This window comes from Callospermophilus lateralis, chromosome 14, assembly GCF_048772815.1.
Source record: "Callospermophilus lateralis isolate mCalLat2 chromosome 14, mCalLat2.hap1, whole genome shotgun sequence".
NCBI lineage: Eukaryota > Metazoa > Chordata > Mammalia > Rodentia > Sciuridae > Callospermophilus > Callospermophilus lateralis.
The window spans coordinates 49,241,638-49,261,920 of record NC_135318.1 but is presented as its reverse complement, the minus strand read 5'-3'; the positions used below and the strand labels follow the sequence as shown (position 1 = coordinate 49,261,920).

Sequence of the window (20,283 nt, the reverse complement as noted above, 5' to 3'; positions counted from 1 at the left end):
ATATAAAAACTTAAAGGAGGTAGGTGGTATGGCGAGAAAGAGAAAGGACATCAAATAAAACATTGTATACAACTAGTCTAAAAATGAATGGTTTTCTCTAATAAGCTTAGCCCTGAGCTCGGAGGGTCATCACTGCCTCAGTCTCTTGAGCCTGAAATCTGGAAGCCACCACACACTCCATCTCTTTCCCCTCTAATTAATGACCAAATCCTGCTGATTTAACATGCTATTTTTTTTCCCCAAATCACTTCTCCTTTCCTTCTCCATCACCTGTAGCCCAAAGGTCAGCCAGGATGACATTACCTCTCCCTGCACCATGTCAAGAGTGTCCGACTGGTCTCTTTGTCTCTGATCCATCAGTTATCTTGGTCCAATGGATCCTGGTAATGCTATTCTTAGCCCAAATCCTTCAATGGCTCCCCACAACCAACAGGTAAGCCTTCTGGACCTGCCTTACCTCCCTGGCCTCATTTCCCATCATCCCTCTTACCATTCTCTACACTCTTTGTCCTCCCATCTCAGTGTCTCTGCCCCACATAAACTCTGGATTGTCCCACATACCTCATCTAACGTCCTCCAAGAAGCCTTCCCTCAGAGGATGGGAGATGCTTAATGCATTGTGTTGAAATTGTTTCTTCTCCAGTCTGCAGCACCCACTGGACTCAGTTTCTTGAGGGAAGGTTTTGGGGCTTATGCATCTTTGTTACTCAAGAGCCTGGCACTTGTTTGAAAAAGATTTATTGAGGACCTATTGTATGGTGGGTAGCATGGTAAAGAAGGCTGACAAGTTGCCTATTTCATGGTGCTGGTACTCCTGAGAGAGATGGAGGCAAATCCTGCGGGCAAGCCAGATCCCATAGGTGCAAAGAGAAAGGAGCTTCCTTCTTCCGTTATCCTCCATATCTTCCCAACCCCCTTTGATGAGTCACATCTTCCAGGTTCCTGCCTCTTTGTGGATAAATAAATTGATGTTCTCCTTATTTTGGCTTTCAAAATCCCAGTCCCCGAGCACTGATTACATTTCCAGTCTTCTTTTAAATGGAAACATCTCCCCTGCTCCAGCTGGGGTCTGTCCGAGGTATGACCAGATCTTCTCTCCACCCCTCTGCACTTGATATTGGATGGTGTTACAATGGTCTTGGCAATTTTGAAATCCAGAAAAGTGAATTAGGGACATGTTCAGTTTGGGATTCGTGGCATATATTTGTGTGATTTCCGGTAACCTCCATATATAATGAAACGATTTCCAGCTGTCCTGCTATAGGAATGGCTCCCAGGAATACTCTCTACAAATTCCTGGGCCAGTTCACCTTGAGTCATGAAATGGAGGTGCATAACCAGCAGTGGATAATGATATGAATGTCCTATCACACCTGGGGCTGGGAACTTTTGAACAATGGAGGAGAAACAGGTTTGAAATGTATAGATTTAGCAGTTTGTTTGCAAAAAATCTTCTAATCATTTGACAATGTAAAACTGTAAGTGGATGTACTCATTTGTCAAACAAAGTCTCTCTCAGTAATAAATGTACACCATCAATGTCATATGAAGAAGCAATTAAAGCCTATGTTGACAAACATACAGGAAAAAGTATTATGGAAATGTGTCAGGCAGTTCATTTTAAGAAAATGTTATTTTTCTGAATTTGTGGTATCTGTCAGCTTTTAAAATTATCTAAATTTATTTTCTTATTTTAAATATTCACATTCATACCTCATTTTTTCCGCCTTCAGTACCAGGGATTGAACCCAGGGACAATTAGCCACTGAGCCACATCCCCAGCCCTTTTTATTTTTTATTTGAGACAGGGTCTCACTAAGTTGCTTAGAGCCTCGGTAAGTTGTTAGCCTCGAACCTCTGATCCCCACAACCAACTGGTAAGCCTTCTGGACCTGCCTTACCTCCCTGGCCTCATTTCTCATCATCAGACTCCCAAACTGCTGGGATTATAGGAAGGCACTCCCACACCCAGCTTCAAACCTTATTTTATTAATAATTTTGTATTTTTCTTTTTTTGGGGGAGGCTGGGGCTTGAACCCAGAGGCACTTTGCCACTGAGCTACAACCCCTTTTTATTTATCTTATATTTTATTTTGACACAAGGTCATGTTACGTTGCTGGGGACCTTGCTAAATTGCTGAGGTTGACCTCCAATTTGTGATCCTCTTACCTCAACCTCCTGATTTGTGATTACAGGCATGTGCCACCTTGTATTGTTCTTTAAAAAGTGCTAAATGTGGCATGGTGTCAGGTCCCACAAAACCTGGATTCATCCCTTCCCAGGGATATGTATCAATCTTTTTTCCTCCCCACCTCCTTTGTTTTGTACTAGGGATTGAACCCAAGACCTCATGCATGGTAGGCAAGTGCTCTACTGTGAAGCTACATTTCCAGCCCTTTTAATTTTATTCTGAGACAAAGTGGGGCTGAATTACTCAGGCTCTCAGGGAACCTGTGATCCTTCTACCTTAGCCTCCCAAACAGCTGGGATTACAGGTGTTCACATTGCACCTCAGGCTAATCTGAGAAGTCTCCTTTAAATGCAATTAGCCCCTTCCTCCAGCACAAATGCAAAGCATACTAGGAAATCTTCCCTCCACATCTTCACCCTCTACTCTTTCATGGGTTATATAGGTGGGTAGATTACTGATGAAGGAAGGACCAATTTCTCCACCCCTCACTTGTATGGGGCGGGGGTAGGTCCCAGAAGTACTTGTTAAGTCTTGTGTCACATTTGACCTTTAGAACCTCTGCTAAAATTCGAAGTCACACAGCAACTATAATATGAGTAAGCAAACCAACCTGAACTTCAGATCTCACAAATGCTATAAAGAAAATAAAGTGATTGGGATTAAGAATGAATGAAGCCTACTTTCTACAACCAGGAGAGAATGAAGAGAAGGAACCACTCTTAGAATATCTGGGGTAGAGAGAGTTGAGTGTAAAGACCCTGAAGAGAAACTGAGCTGGGCATAGACAAGGAGCCAAGGAAGGCTAGGACATTCAGAGCACATCTTATCAAGGAGATTAGGAGACTAAACCCAAATCAAAGTCTGGCAGGGGAGAGAACACACAGGACACACATAGTTGAGCAGTTTATTTTACTCTAAGTAGAAGAGGAAGTCATCTGGCAGTTTTAGTTAGGAATGCAACATGCTCAGATTTTTTATGTCTTTTAGAGATCTGGCTGGTTTCGATGGAAATGTAGATGAAGCAAGTCAGGTAAGAGCAGAGCCAAGAGACTAGAAGCAGGTAAAAGTACTGGATCAGGGTGGTAGCTGTCAATAACCCGGGCGCGGGTGCTGACCGTTTTGTGTCAGACCACCAGCTGTTTCCAGGTTGGAGGTGGTCAAGTCTTTAGAGGACAACACAGACCTGGAGTGGACACCTTGACTGCAGCCCTGTGCAGAGACTGGGAAGCAGAGTCCTGGCTCAGTTGGGCCAGATTCCTGACCCTCAAACCCTGAGCCGATGCTACGTGGTGGGATCACTGGTTACACAGCAGAGAACTAATACAGCTCCCAGGTGACGCTGATGCGCTTAGTCTGGGACCACACTCTAAGTAGCAAGGATGAAAAGGAGGAAAGCGAGATCATTCGGAGAACTAGAACAGTGGACAGAAGGGCCCGAGACTGGGGTTGGAGAGCATCCTGATGACTGCATGTGCTGCTGTTTGTCCTGCCCAGTGCAAACACAACTAAAATAAACCGTCCCTGGAGAAAAAGAATTACCCGCATAAGTAAGGAGTCAATAAAGTTGGGCAAACATTTTTTCGAGAATCTGCTTAGGGTTGTAAAATTTTCTGTAAAGCTCTTTATTACTGATGACCTTAGTTATAGTCATAGATCCAGAATCTTCCTTTTAAGTATATTAGTTTCAAAAAACTGTTACTGAATTTAAGAACTTGGAGGAAAACAATAAGTACAAAGTTAGGACTGATCTTAGAACATTATATATACTATCCAATCAGAAATTTGGAGCATGTGATGAAGTCAAGGGAAATAAGAGTATTTAAGAAAAAAAAAAGACAGGGGCTGGGGTTGTGGCTCAGCTGTGGAGAGCTTGCCCCTTTCCTGGGTTCGAGCCTCAGCACCACATAAAAATAAAGTCATTTTGTCCATCTACAACTAAAAAAAATATTAAAAAAAAGACATGTACCAAATTATTCATAGCACAGCAGCTCTATTTATGTTAGCAAAAAACTAAGTCAAGTTAGGTGTGTTAGTGCATGTCCATAATCTCAGCAACTCAGGAGGCTGAGGCAGAGGAATTGATTGCATATTCGAGGCCAGCCTCAGCAACTTAGCAAGAACTCATCTCAAAAAAAAAAAAAAAAAGAAAAGAAAAGACTGGGGATGTAGCTCCTGGTATAGTACTTTTGGATTCATGGTATAGTACTTTTGGATTCAACCCCTAGTATCTACCAAGCAAGCAAGCAACCAACAAACTAGGGAGAAAACTGTCTACTGAAAAATGAATAAATATAGAATAGTCATAAAACGAAATTCTATGCAGTGACAAAGGAGTGCACTACTGATTCAGCAATCTGAATAAATCAAAAGTGTTGAGTGAAGGAGTCAGACACAAAACGATATACATTGTATGAATTCATTTACACAGAGTTCAAGAACAGGCAAACTTGGTGTATGGTAATTAAAGTCAGAATAGCATAGTGTCTTCTGAGAAGGGAAGTAGTGACTGCAATAACCACAAAGGAATCTTCTGGGCTGATATAAATGCCCTATATCTAGACGTGGGTGTTGGTTAAATAGATGAATACAACTGTAAAATTTACTGGACTTTATGCTTAAGATCTACTATGGAGCCTTCCGTGCATGTTGGGGTGACTGGACGGCGGCAGTGTTGGGACCATGTCCTTGGAGGTGACCAGAAAGACTGCAGGGATGGTGCTAGCAGAGCTGTATGTCTCAGATCAAGAGGAAAATAATGCCACAGGAGATGGAACCAAAGAGAAACTATTTAAAACAGGCCTAAAGGCTTTGATGACAGTAAGAAAAGAACCATTTCTCCTACCATTTATGTAGATTCACAAAAAGAAAATGAGAGGTGGGACATTATTTCTAAATCACAGATGAAGAACATTAGGTAAATGTGGCATAGGGAGCAAATGAAGAGTGAATCCCGAGAGAAGAAAGAGGCAGAAGATAATTTGCCAAGAGAAAAGAACCTAAAAGAAGCAAAGAAGATTACCATTATGATCCAAGTCTGCCAGAGCCACAATGTGTGAAGATTCATGCATTAGAAGGATATAGAGGCCAGAGAGTAAAGGTGTTTGGCTGGGTCCATAGGCTGCGTAGGCAAGGAAATAATTTAATATTCCTGGTGTTGTGGGATGGTACGGGTTATCTTCAGTGTGTCTTGTCGGATGAGTTGTGTCAGTGTTATAATGGAGTAATTTTGTCTACTGAGAGTAGTGTTGCTGTATATGGAATGCTAAATCTTACTTCAAAGGGCAAGCAGGCTCCAGGGGGCCAAGAGCTAAGTTGTGACTTCTGGGAACTTATGGGGTTGGCCCCTGCTGGAGGAGCAGATGATCAATGAAGAATCTGATGTCGATGTCTAGTGAACAACAGGCACATGATGATCCGAGGAGAAAAATGCCCAAAATCCTAAAAGCACATTCAAGGATCACCAGGTGCTTCAGAGATCACTTCTTTGATAAGGGAGTACTGTGAAGTTACTCCTCCAACGTTGGTGCAGACACAGGTAGAAGGTGGTGCTATACGCTCTTCAAGCTTGACTATTTCGGGGAAAAGGCATTTTTGACTCAGTCCTCTCAGTTGTACCTGGAGACCTGCCTTCCATCCTTGGGAGATGTTTTTTGTATTGCACAGTCATACAGAGCAGAACAATCCAGAACACGAAGGCACCTGGCTGAGTACACTCACTTGGAAGCTGAGTGCCCGCCCTTTCCTGACCTTTGAGGATCTCCTGAATAAATTGGAGGACTTGGTTTGTGATGTGAACAGATTGGAGGACTTGGTTTGTAACGTGGTAGATAGAGTCTTAAAATCTCCGGCAGCAAGCATAGTGTGTGACCTCAACCCAAACTTTAAACTCCCTAAACGGCCTTTCAAAATGATGAACTACTCAGATGCTATTGGGTGGCTAAAAGAACACAACGTAAAGAAAGAAGATGGGATTTTCTATGAATTTGGAGAAGATATCCCAGAAGCTCCTGAGAGACTGATGACAGATACCATTAATGAACCAATCTTGCTGTGTCGAATTCCTGTGGAGATCAAGTCTACATGCAGCCATGTCCTGAGGAGTCCCGCTTACTGAATCTGGTGCCCAATGTTGGTGAGACTGTGGGAGGCTTAATGCGTATCTGGGATAGTGAAGAAATGCTGGCAGGTTATAAAAGGGAAGGGATCGACCCCACTCTGGTATACAGATCAGAGAAAATATGGTACATGTCCTCATGGAGGATACTGCTTGGGCTTGGAACGATTCCTGACTTGGATTCTGAATAGATATCACATCCGAGATGTATGCTTGTACCTTTGATTTGTCCAGCACTGTAAGCCATAACTGATTCCTCCTAAAGCATGAAGAAAAGATGGTCATGAAAGAAACAGACTGCCTCATTAAAATGAAACAAAATGCCAAATTGTCCCATGTTTATTCCATTGGGGTATAGCTTTCTGGTTTTTTTTATTCCCAACTACCATAAAACAAAAATAAGTAGTCCACATTATTTGAACATAAGGGGACACTGATATCATTTTAAGAAAAAATATCCACTACAAAGTCTGGGGAAAATATGTGGCATGTAACTCTGTAGTTAATGGATACATTTCAGCATTTTATCCAGTTATAGCAATTGTGTTAAATATGCCATACATAATTAAACAGTTTTTAATTTTCGTGTAAGGTATCCTAAAAATATATTTAAAACTTAATCTTTCTGTACTTTTAAATGTAACTGGAATTATTTAATTTGTATCATTTTATTGTATCAGTGATTTAAAACACATCTGTGGGGCCAGTTCGCAGTGTGGGCATAAAGATTTGCTAGTGTTGGAGTGTACCTCAGCAGTAGATTCTGGAATCTAATGAGTACAATGTTTGACATCAGTTAATCTTTTCTGAAACCACATAGCTGCTTTTAATTTTGAGGCATATGAATTGATATGGAAGAATATGTAAAAGTGGAATTGCCTTAAAATTTAAAGTGAGCATAATTGTTGGGGAGAGGCATGGTATTCAAATGGTTGACAGTATCCTTCATAGCATTAGTTTAAGATAAAGGGGTAGACCAAGTTTCCTTTTTTCCTGGTGATTCTTAAAATTAAAAATATGTTCCAAAAGAATTTGGCAGTTTGGGGCCGGGGTTGTGGCTCAGTGGTAGAGCATTTGCCCTGGATTCGATCCTCAGCACTGTATAAAAATAAATAAAGGTATTGTGTTCAACTACAACTAAAAAATAAATACTTTCAAGAATAAAAAAAAAAGAATTTGGCAGTTTGACTGGCTGGTTGAGTCATCCCTCCCATGTCCTTAGAGCTGGTCTGTGCTACCTTACATACTTCACAGCAGGACTACTGAATGGCTTCAGAACAGATTTAGTTAATTTCTCCCTCAAATGCATGTCATGTATTCTCAATAGGCTGTATTTTCCCAGTGATCAATAAATGAACACTCGTTAAAAACTCTTTGCTGGTTTAATTTTCTCAAACCGAACATCACTATCTCACATTAGTTCATATCTTATGCATTTTTAGCTTTATTTTTTGTGGTGTATGTAGATATTAAACTTAGGTAGGTATTATTAATGTTATGGTAATTAAAGAGGCCAATTTTTAAAAATTAGATATTTAGGCCCTAGTTACAACTTTTTTTGTACCCTTTTTGTGTTAATTTCTGACACTAGATTCTTTGTGCAATTAAGTGAAAATGATGGAAATGAGGCATTTGTAGTCTATGTGGCTATATCTTTAAATAAAAAGTACTTGGAAGAAGGTGGAAAAAAAGATCTACTATGATACATTTTTTGGAGAATCTGTTTAGGGTTGTAAAATTATAATTTTCTGTAAATAAAGAATGGAGAGAAGAAATTTGGAGTCTCATTCATACAAGGTTGAGATTCAAAGGGATTAATTTTATTATGTATAAACATTTTTTGTGACTAATATACATAACTAAAATTTTAAAAAATAATTTTAATGCTAAAGCAAGTAAGATGGAAGAGCATATATGTGTTTTTTAATTTTTTTTAGTTGTCAATAGACCTTTATTTTATTTATTGATACACTGAGAATCGAACCCAGCACTTGCTAGGCAAGTGCTCTGCCACTGAGCCACAACTCCAGCCCATATATGTGTTAATAGTAGTTAGCTTTTAGAAAGAGAAATTATGGGAGTTTTTCTGTTTTTACTTTTTATGTATTTTTAAAGTTACTATAGTCTTATTTATTTTTAATGGGCAGTAGTCATATAATACAATATAATGAGGTCTACACTGAAAAGTTTTGACTTCATCTGTCCTCCCCTCCATCCTATAGGAAATGAAAATTTTAGCTTCTTGTGTCTACTTTAAGAATTTATGTGGAAGGGTCATGGATACTCTCATTTCTCTTTTTCCACATAGAAGACCTACCTACCTTATACACTGTTCTGCACCTAGATTTTTTCACTTGGCAAATATCCTGGAATTGTTCCCATAAGGTGCTTTCTTTTTCATAGTTGCATAATGCTCGATGCACTATCATTTTTAAAGTCAGTCCTCTGATGGATACTTAGGTAGTTTCCAATTTTTGGCTATTAAAATAAAAAACCTCATTGGGTGCGGTGGCCCAGGCCTGTAATAACAGCGGCTTAAGAGGCTGAGGCGGGGGATCCCGAGTTCAAAGCCAGCCTCAGCAAAAACAAGGCACCAAGCAACTCAGTGAGATCCTGTCTCTAAATAATAAAATACAAAAAAGGACTGAGGATGTGGCTCAGTGGTTGAATGCTCCGGAGTCCAACCCCGGTACAAAAAAAAAAAAAAAAAAAAAAAAAAAGGAAGGAAAAGAAAAAAAAAATAACTTCTTGCATATACCATTCCATATATAAGGAAGTATATATGTAGGAAAAATTCCTCAAAGTGGGGTTGTTCCGTAAAAGCAGAAATACTGATTTGTTGTTGTTGCTGTTGGTTTTGGAGGGGGGCTACCAGGGATTTAACTCGGGGGCAATCGACCACTGAGACATATCCCCAACCCTATTTTGTATTTTATTTAGAGAGAGGGTCTCACTGAGTTGCTTAGCACCTCACTTTTGCTGAGGCTGGCTTTGAACTGTGATCCTCCCGCCTGTGGCATTCTGCTCTTCTACCAGCACTGTAACCATACCACCTGTTGCCCCTACTTCCTCCTACATAGAATACGCTGCCAAACGCTTCAATGTTTGCCAAGTTGATGAGTAAAAAAATTGTATGGTTCAAATGTGCATTCCTCTTATTAAAAATGAAGTTAGGTATCTTTTTATGCTTAAAGTCTATCTGTAATTAACTACGTGCTCTTTGCTCTCCAGTCTTTTCCCCATTTTTCTTTCTTTTCCTTCCTCCCCCCCCTCTTTTTTTGGGGGGGCGGTACCCGGGATTGGATTTAGGAGCTTTCAACCACTGAGCCACATCCCCAGGCCTTTTTTGTATTTTATTATTTAGAGATAGGATCTCACTGAGTTGCTTGGTGTCTTGCTTTTGCTGAAGCTGGCTTTGTTGTTTAAATATCTTACAATGAACACTTAATACATTTCTGTTTGTAAAAAAAAAATATATATTCATGGTGAAAAAAAGAGATGGTGTTACAAAAAACGAACCTACCAGCCCTCCTAGCCCAAGTTTGGAATCCGCTCAAGGAGGGATCTAGTGGGTGCTCTGAAGACACAGTCCCCCGAGCGACCCCGCGAGGAGGTTCCAGAGCCCGTTAGCGTCTACGTGCGCGCTCGATTCTGCTCCGGGCACCCAATTTGTGTGCGCATGCTCCAAAGAGCCCACGCCTCACCTGTGCGCATGCTCAGAAGCCTCACCTCCTTTCGCCGCATTCAACAGAGAACTAAAGGATTTTACGGCTACGCAGAGCTGGCGCTGGGAGCTCAGCTAGGCCCTCTGCTGTCGGAAAAGCTCTTACCGCCCCTGACATTAGGAAGGAATTCCAGCCACAATGTGCCTTATTAATGTGGTGGACCTCCAACCGCAAAAAATCCCACTGCATTACACTAGACCCTGCAAAAGGTGCTAAAGCGAGTTGATTTTTTAGAAAAAAATGTTAATGTTTTATATTGAAGAGGAAGTTGATTTTTAAGCTTCTTTCTCCATCAATGGTGTGGAGACGCTGAACGAGTTGAGGTTTGGAAACTTGAGTCTATCCTAACTTCACAACCAATTTTCTCATCTGTAAAAACAGGACAATCTTTAAAAAAAAAAAAAGTATATATATATATATATAATTTAGTTGTAGATGGACACATGCCTTTATTTATTTTTATGTGGTGCTGAGGATAGAACCCAGGGCCTCGCACGTGCTGTAGGTGAGCACTCTATCCATGAGCCCAACTCCAGCCCTGTTATCTGACTACTTTTGTTTTTGCATGGAATGTTTTTGTGATTTGATCCTGTTGTATGTTAAAGATCTATTTTTTCCATTTTTATTGTGATAAAATAACACATAACATAAACTTACCATCTTAGCCATTTCTTTTTCTTTTTTTGGTACTGGGGATTGAAGTTGGGCACTCAACCACTGAACCACATCCCCAGCCCTTTTTTGAATTTTATTTAGAGATAGGGTCTCAATGAGTTGCTTAGCGCCTTGCAGTTGCTGAGGCTGGTTGTGAATTCGTGATTCTCCTGTCTCAGTCACCCAAACAGTTGGGATTACAGGCATATGCCACAGCACCCAGCAACCATTTTTGAGTGTACAGTTCAGTAGTGGTAAGTACATTCACACTGTTGCATAACCAATACCATCATCTATGCACAGAACTTTTCATCTGCAAAACGGAAACTCTGTACACATTAAATAATAGTTCCTCATTCCCTCAACACCTAGCAAGGGCCCCACTTTCTAAAACTAACAGGTTTCTTATTTTTAATATGTGAATTTGGGGGGTGGAGGACACAAACTTTTGAACCATCGCAAGTCTTTTGTCCATTTTTTGTTTATTTTTGCAGTGCTGGGGATTGAACTCAGGGCCTCATGAGCCAGTCTCCTTCACCTATTTTTAAAAAATATTTATTTTTTAGTTGTAGTTGGATAAAATAACTTATTTTATTTTATTTATTTTTTTATGTGTCGCTGAGGATCGAACCCAGGGCCTCACACATGCTAGGTGTGCACTCTACCGCTGAGCCACAGTCCCAGCTCCCCTTCACACATTTTTTAATAGTGGTGTTTATTTTGAGGTTGTTGAATATTAGTGTTTTCTATATATTGTAGATTTGATCCATCATTAGATATATGATTTGTAAATATTTTCTCTCATTCTGTGAGTTGCTTTTTTACTCTGTTGATACTGTCTTTTAAAAATATTTAGTTTTTAGTTATAGGTGGACACAATATCTTTATTTTTATGTGGTACCAGGGGATCAAACGCAGTGTCTCACTCATGTTAGGCAAGCGCTCTGCCTCTGAACCACAAACCCAGGCCCCTGATACTGTCTTTTGATGCACACGTTTTTAGATTTTTTAAGAAGTTGAATTTGTCTCCTTTTTTCTTTCTTTGCTTGTATGTTTAGTGTCAAATCTAAGAAATTGCTGGTAAACCCAATGCCATGATGTTTTCCCCAATGTTTTCCTATATTTAAGTCTTTGATCATTTTGAATTAATTTTTGTCAATGATGTTAGGTAAGGGTTCAAGTTAATTCTTTTGCATGTGGATATAGTTTTTCTAGTGCCCTGTTAAAAATCATTTAGTTTTATATGTGAAGGTTTATTTTTGGACTCTCTCTTCGGTTTCATTTGTCTTTATGTCTGTATTTATGCTAGTACCCCAATGTTTATGTTTAAGATACTTTAATCCAATATCATCTTTGGACTGGATATTTAAAAAAAATATTACCATCTGACTATTACAAAGTTAAGCTGAACATGGTGGTGATTGTATTCCTAGTGATTTGGGAGGCTGATGCAGGAGGATAGAAAGTTGAGACCCTGACTCAAAATAAAAACTTAAAAAGGGCTGCAGTTTAGCTCAGAGGTAGAGCACCCCTGCATTCAATCTCTAGTATGACACATGCACAAAAAGTTAAATAAATGATTAATTCTTTGATTTTTATATGATATCTGTTCATTGGCAAAAATAAAATCAAACCCAGGCTATTCATTTTGGGAATGAATTGATTTCACAAAGAAGACAGTAACGAAAACACACACAAGGATGGTGTCAGAACAGGGCCTCAGGGATAATTCAATGATAACAGGCACTGGTGACTTATTCTGAGGAGAGCACTGGAGAGAATGGAAGGGTCAGCCTGGTGGGGCCAGGAGATTGGCTCATACCAATTCAGTAAATATATAAACATATTTTGGATAGTGGTAACCCAATTTCTCACTAACTGAGAAAGGAGGTTAAAAAAAAAAAAAAAAAAAGACCCAAAGCCATCCTCTAGTAAATGGGAAAAAATTGAAGCATTTTGTTTAAAATCTGGGACAAGATAAAGATGCCCACTTTTGCCACTCCTAATTAATACAGTGCTAGAAATTCTAGCTAGAGCAATTAAGAAAGAGTAGGAAATAAAAAGGATAAGAATATAAACAGAGGAGATCAAATTATCACTGTTTGCAGATATAATCCTATACCTAGACTATCAAAAAAAAAAAAAAAAAAAACTCCACCAAAAGACTTGTGCTAATAAATTTGGCAAAGTGGCAGTTTACAAAATCAACATACAAAAATCAATATATTATAACAATCTGCTAATAAAGAAATCAGTAAAACAGTTCCATTCACAATAGCCTCAAACAAACAAACAAAACCTAGAAATAAATCTAACCAAGGAGGTGAAAGACTTCTACAATGAAAACAATAGAACACTGAAGAAAGAAATTGAAGAAGACACAAGATGGAAAGACCTCCTATGGAGAGGTGGAATCGATATTGTTAAAATGGCCATACTACCAAAGCAATATACAGATTCCCCATCAAAATACCAATGACATTCTTCACAGAACTGGAAAAAATAGTCCTAAAACTTATTTGGAAGAATAAAAAACCCAGAATAACCAAAGAAATTTTAAGCCAAAAAAAAAAGCAATGCAGGATGCATCACACCACCAGACTTCAAATTATTCTTTAGAGCTCTAGTAACAAAAACTGCATGGCACTGGTATAAAAACAGATACAGAGATCAGTGGTACAGAATAGAAGACACAGAGGCAAAACCACACAGATAGTCATCTGATCCTTGACAAAGGTATCAAAACACACTGGAGAAAAGAGAGCCTTTTTAACAAATGGTGCTGGGAAAACATTTTATCCATAGGTAGAAGAATTAAACTAGATTCTCATTTCTTACCCTGCACAAAAATCATCTCAAAATGGATCAAAGATTTTGGAATTAGACCAGAAACTATGCAACTTCTAGAAAAAAAACACAGGGTCAACACTTCAGCTTTCAGGCACAGGCAATGACTTTCTCAGTAGTACTCCTAAAGCTCAGGAAATAATGCCAAGAGGGAGATGTCATGAAATTAAGGTTTCTCACAACAAAGAAGAAAAGTGTGAAGATCGAACTTAAAGAATGGGAGAGAATCTTTGCCAACTACTCTTCTGACAGAGGATTAATAGCTAGAATACACAAAGAACTCAAAAAGTTTCTCTCTTTCTCTCTTTCTCTCTCTCTCTCTCTCTCTCTCTCTCTCTCTCTCTCTCTCTCACACACACACACACACACACACACTCATTAAAATAATAAAAATTTAAGAAACCCCAAAATAACCCAATTGCAAATGGACAAATAAACCAAACAGATACATACTTCTCAAAAGAAGAAATACAAATGACCAACAAATATATGAAAAAAGTGTTCAACATCATTAGCAACTAGGGAAATGCAAATAAAAAATACACAGAGAGGGCTGGAGCTGGAGCTCAGTGGTGGAGAGCTTGCTTCACACATGTGAGGCACTGGGTTTGATCCTCAATGCCATATAAAAATAAATAAATGTAACCATACACAACTAAAAAATATTTTTAAAAATACTCTGAGATTTCAGAATGGCAGCCATCAAGAATACACATAATAATAGCTGGGTACAGTGGCACATTCTTGTAACCCCAGTGGCTTGGGGAGGCTGGGGACAGGAGAATTGAGGGTTTAAAGCCAGTCTCAACAATGGCAAGGTGCTAAGCAACTCAGTGAGACCCTATCTCTAAATAAAAAATTACATAATAGGGTTGGGAATGTGGCTCAGTGGCCGAGTGCCCTTGAGTTCAATTCCCAGTACCAGCAACCCCCCGCCCCCCAAAAAAAGAATACAATAATAAATGCTGGAGAGGATGTGGAGAAAAAGAGAACACCTTTACATTGTGGGTTGATGGAATTGTAAATTAGTACAACCACTATGTAATCAGTATGGAAGTTCCTCAAGTGATTAGGAATGGAACCACCATATGAATGACTCATCTATACCTCCTGAGTAGTTATCCTAAAATCATCATACTATAGCAATACATGCACATCCATGTTTACAGCAGCACAATTCACAATAGCCACACTATGGAACCAGTATAGGTGTCTGTCAGTGGATAAATGGATAAAGAAAATGTGGTATATACACAATGGAGTTTTACTCATCCATAAAGAAAAATGAAATCATGTCATTTGCAGGAAAATGGATGAAGCTGGAGACTGTTAGGTTAAGTGAAATAACCAAACACAGAAAGTCAAAGGTCATATGTTTTCTTGCATATGTGGAAGCTAAAGAAGAAAAAGGAAAAGAAAGGGGTGTATGTGTGTGTGGGGGAAATCACATGAAAATCCAAGGAAAATCAGTAGAGTGGAGGAAAAGGACTGAGCTGGGAGGAGGGGAAGAAAAAAGGAAATACTAGGGAATGATAACTGACCAAATTACATTGTGTGCATGTATCAACGTGTAACATTCCATGAGTTCCACCATTATGTACAACTATAATGCGCCAATATTCTGTTAGAGCTGCACAAATGGACTAAGAGAATAGGCAAAGAACATGAACAAGCACTTTTCAAAAGAGGGAACATAAGTGACTGATAAATACATAAATATATGTACAGGCTGGCCTCAAATTTGTGATCCTCCTGCCTCAACCTCCTGAGTCGCTGGCACCTGGCTTTGCTAGAAGTATTTTCTAGGGGGAGACCCATTTATTATTTGAGAGTTTGCATTAATTTGCTTGCCATTGCTTATTTTTGTTTGTTTAGACTGTTTAAACATTTCTCACCTTTCAACTTTTCAGAACTATTAGATTCTAAATGCTTATAGAATCTGTGGAATAAATACACAAAATCCTGGATTTGAAAATAAGCAATTCTGATGTTTGAAGGGCATCAAACTTAAATTTCATCTTGTCAGTGGTCAGTCTTATTCTTTGTTCAGGAGGCTGAGACAGGAGGCTCACAAGTTCAAAGCCAACCTTGGCCATTTAGTGAGGCCTTAGTAACTTTGGGAAGCCCTGTCTCAAAAAAAAAAAAAAAGGCGGGGGTGGAAAGCTGGGGATGTGGGTTAGTGGTTAAATTGCCCTGGGTTTAATCCCCAGTACAAAAATAAAAATGCATAATGTGTAAGTAAATTAATCCAACATTTTTCTTATACTTTTAGTGCCACCTCATGGTAGTGCTCTGTTGTCAGAATTTACATTTTTCTGATCTTTTATGCTCCTGAACACATTTTTGACTGTGGTTTCAGTGTTGGTCAGTTAAAGATTATCTGTCACACAGAAGTATGTTTTTCAATTTATTTTCCCAATAGGGTTACCTGATGATCTTTAAAATATACAGACCCTAGGCCCAATTCCAGAGCCACTATCAGAGAGGCATTAACACTGATTTGTTGGACAAAGTCAGATGTCATTTAAAAAATACTCAGTTCTAGGGGCTGGAGTTGTGGCTCAGTGGTACAGCGCTCGCCTAGCACATGCGAGGCTCTGGGTTCAATCCTCAGTACCACGTAAAAATAAATAAATAAAGATATTGTGTCCAACTAAAAAATAAATATTTAAAAAAAATACTCAGTTCTATAACTGAAGAAAGAACCACCTGTCATCCCTGAGGACATGGCTTCCTATACTCATGCAATAAATAACTATACATTGGGGGTGTACTGGGAATTGAACCCAGGGATGCTCTACCAGAGCTATACCCCTACCCTTTTTTTTAAATTTTGAGATAGGTTTTCACTAAGTTGCCCAGTCTGACCTTGAACTTACAATCCTCCTGACTCAGCCTCCTGAGTATCCCTGGGATTCCAGGAGTGCACAAGGGCACCAGGATATTGATGAGTATTTGTGGCTAAAAATGCAAACACTTTAGAAATCCCTTTAAATATTTATTTCTGATGTAAAATAATTCTGAGTTGGGTGCAGTAGTGCATGCCTGAAATTTCAGCAACTCATGAAATTGAGGCAGGAGGATTGCAAGTTCAAGGCCAGCCTGGACAACTTAGGGATGCAGTAAATAATTTAATGAGACCCTGTCTCAAAATAAAAATAAACAAATAAATAATAAAATCATTCTGACAGTTGCTATACTCCTTACTAAAGCTTTATTATTTAATTTTTATTTTTTTTTAGTACCAGAGATTGAAACTGGGATGCTTAACCACTGAGCCACATCCCTAGTTCTTTTTATTTTTTAATTTTTGGGTACTAGGGATTGAACTCAGGGGCACTCAACCACTGAGCCACATCCCCAGCCTTATTTTGTATTTTATTTAGAGACAAGGTCTCACTGAGTTAATTGGTGCCTTGCAGTTGCTGAGGCTGGCTTTGAACTTGCAATCCTCCTGCCTCAACTTCCTGAGCCGCTGGGATTACAGGTGTGTGCCACCATGTCCAGTCTTTTTTTTTTTTTTTTAAATTTTGAGACAGGGTCTAAGTTGCTTAGGGACTTGCTAAGCTGCTGAAGCTGGCTTTGAATTTGTGACCCTCCTGCCTCAGCATACTCTCAATGACAATATTGATGTATAAAACAAGTCAGCACATACATGTAAAGCACTTGGAACACTGACACAGTGCTCAAAAAATATTAGCTATAATTATTAGACTACATAAAATACTTAGCCTTGACTCATATTATTCCCCCACCTATATCCTTATCTTTTTGTTTTGCCAATTATTGAAATTGTCTCTTTGCTCAAATCTCACTTCCTTTATGAGGTGAGATTTTGCACTCATTTCTCTCTTCTCTGACTTGTGGTTGTACTCACGACATTGCCACAGTTAATATTCCCATTCCTGTTTTGTTGGTCGACCCCCTGACCAGCTCTATTAGAAATATTTTATTCTCTTTAAAATATATGAAACAGGGCTGGGGCTTGGTTCAGCGATAGCACACTTGCCTGGCAATGTGTGAGGCACTGGGTTTGATTCTCAGCACCACATATAAATAAAGGTCTATCAACAACTAAAAAATAAAACTAAAAAAATAAAATAAAATAAAATATATAAAGCAAACCTGACAGTATTCACATTAGTTAATTAGTTAGTTTGTTTGTTTGTTTATTTATTTATTTATGGTGTGGAGGATTGAACCAGGGCCTTGTGCATGCAAGGCAAGCACTCTACCAACTGATCTATATCCCTAGCCCTTACATTAGTTGATTTTGATTAAGATTTTTTTTAATATTTATTTTTTAGTTTTTTAGGTGGACACCGTATCTTTTATTTTTATGTGGTGCTGAGGATGAAACCCAGTGCCTCATACATGTTAGGTGAGCACTCTATTAGTGAGCCACAACTTTAACCCCTTGATTAAGATGTTTAAGACACTGTTGAAAGAAAACATAGTCAAGAGTTCGGTTTATTTAAATTTCTACTCTACTTAGAATGTGAAGCTGCCCATTTTGGCAGAACTCATGTGGGTTCATGTCTACAACAACCCAAACTAGTATATCTTTTTACAGGATGACAGACAGACTGGTCTTGAGAACCATATTGAAGTATTTGTCCCAAGGCCTCCACTTGTTGAAATTAAAATGCCAGGAGGGGACAGAGCAGACTTTGGAGATATCACTAAGGGTGAACTCCCAAATGTTTGTTGGTGCCAGCTGTTCTCACTGCTGTAGGTTCTGGGGACACAGTGGAGCTCAGAGATTCTAGCATGGGAGACAGATTGCAAATAAAAAACAAAAGGAGTATGTCGGAGTAGTAAAGTCATAACACATAGAAATCAAATGATGATCAGAGTGACTTGGGGGTGGCTTTTTTTATATTGGGCACACAGGAAATGCCTCATGTGAGGAAGTGACATCTAAACTAACATCTGGTAATAACCCCTAGGCAGTGGGAATAGGTAATCTGAAGGAACTAAAGGTGGAAATAAGCTTCCTTGCTGGGAGGATCAGGTAGGCTGTGCTCGAATGTTGAAATAAGAGGAAAAAGGAGATCCAAGGGGCAGCCAGGGCCTAGCCATGTAAAAATTTGCAAACCCAAGTTATAGAGGTTGTATTTTATTCTAGGTTTGATGGGATGCAATTGGAATTAAAAAAGGTAGTGGTATGATCTGATTTGCATTTTAAAATCAATATAATTGTTTTGTATATAACAAATTATACAGCAGTTGGACTGGAAGCCAGGAAATAATTTAGGCTTTTGTAGTATTTGTGCAAAAGATGTTAATGATTGGGAGTGGTGATAATGGAGAATGGAGAGAAGAGAGTAGATGCTGGGTATGTAGAGGGTAAGTAAGATGTAGGGCATAGCTAAATAGCAGTGTGGGGGTCACTGGATGGAAATTACTAAGAGGAAACATCAGGGGGAAGATTCTGATAAACCATCTAAACAAGACACTTGGTGATAGGCCAGGTGATCCAACATCGCATAGTCATGAGGAACCTGATCAAATGCCAAGGATAATCAGGTATTGAGGATAGAGTGTTCTTGCCAAAATGACTTAGCAGCAGTTTTTAGCTAAAACTGGGCCTAGAAGGGCAGATGGGCCTAGAAGGGTTTGACTAAATTTGGCCAAGTAGAAGACTTTTTGTCAGTGCACACACACCAGTATTAGCAATTCAACTTCTAGGAAGAGGGATATCAAACTTTCATAAAGGAACCTTCTAAATGTTAACATAACAATGTAACAATTATAGTTGACCTCTATGGAGGGCTTACCATAAAACCAGAAAATACTGGACTAATTATTTAGATTAACTCAATCCCTCCAACAATCCAATAAGGGTGAGAAGAATATTATCCTGACTTCTTCCCCAGCAGATTATCTTTTGATCAGTGGGAAAGTTAGCCTATGAGAACTGGACTGGCTGAGTAGCCCAGTGCCTTTTTCCTGGGAGTTGTGCAACCTGCTCAATGATAGCCAAAAGATGGCTGAAGAATTATTCCCAGATATTGGAGACAAATGCCTTTTTATATTTATTAAAATTTACCATTAGCAAATAAACATGACAGATTCAGCCTGAGCTTCCAAAGCAATTAACATATTTTACAATATCTGCCTAAGCAGAAAACAACAGGCAAAACAATGGCATTGTGTGCAATCAGCATTGTTATCAGATCATCTTTCCTGCACTGCTTTTACTCATTTGCTTGTTTATTTTTGAAGAGCCATGGAAGGCGCCCAGGGCTGAACTACACCCCAGACCTTCAGCAATATTTTACCCCTGAATATTTTGCTAAATCCTTACCAGGGTACCTTCATTCAAAATACTCTCAAAACTTAAAAGAATTCACCTTGAAACACTAATTTTCCATGAAAACCCATGGAATCTAGAACAATGAGGACTTTTTCAGAGAGTATGGAATAATTCAGATGAAGAGACTTTCCAAACAACTTTTGTCACTAAGGTTTATTTCAATTTAAGAAATGTGAATTCAGAATTAATGTAATGTAAATCTCAAAGTGTGTGGCAAAAGAACTGCTATTAAGGGTTTGGGTAAAATCTTGATGGAGCCAGATGTGGTGTTGCACACCTGTAATCCCTGCTACTTGGGAGGCAGAGGCAAGTTTGATGACAGCATGGGCAACTTAGTGAGACCCTGTCTCAATATTTTTTTTTTTTTTAAAAGGGCTGGGAATGTAGCTCAGTGCTAAAGCACTTGCCTAGCATGTACAAGGTCCTGTGTCC

At 39.0% G+C, this 20,283-nt stretch overlaps 1 pseudogene; it reads left to right on the top strand.

The window, feature by feature from the left end:
- Positions 1-4,871: 4,871 nt before the first annotated feature.
- On the top strand, positions 4,872-6,555 carry LOC143380515 (asparagine--tRNA ligase, cytoplasmic pseudogene; annotated as a pseudogene).
- Positions 6,556-20,283: the final 13,728 nt, after the last annotated feature.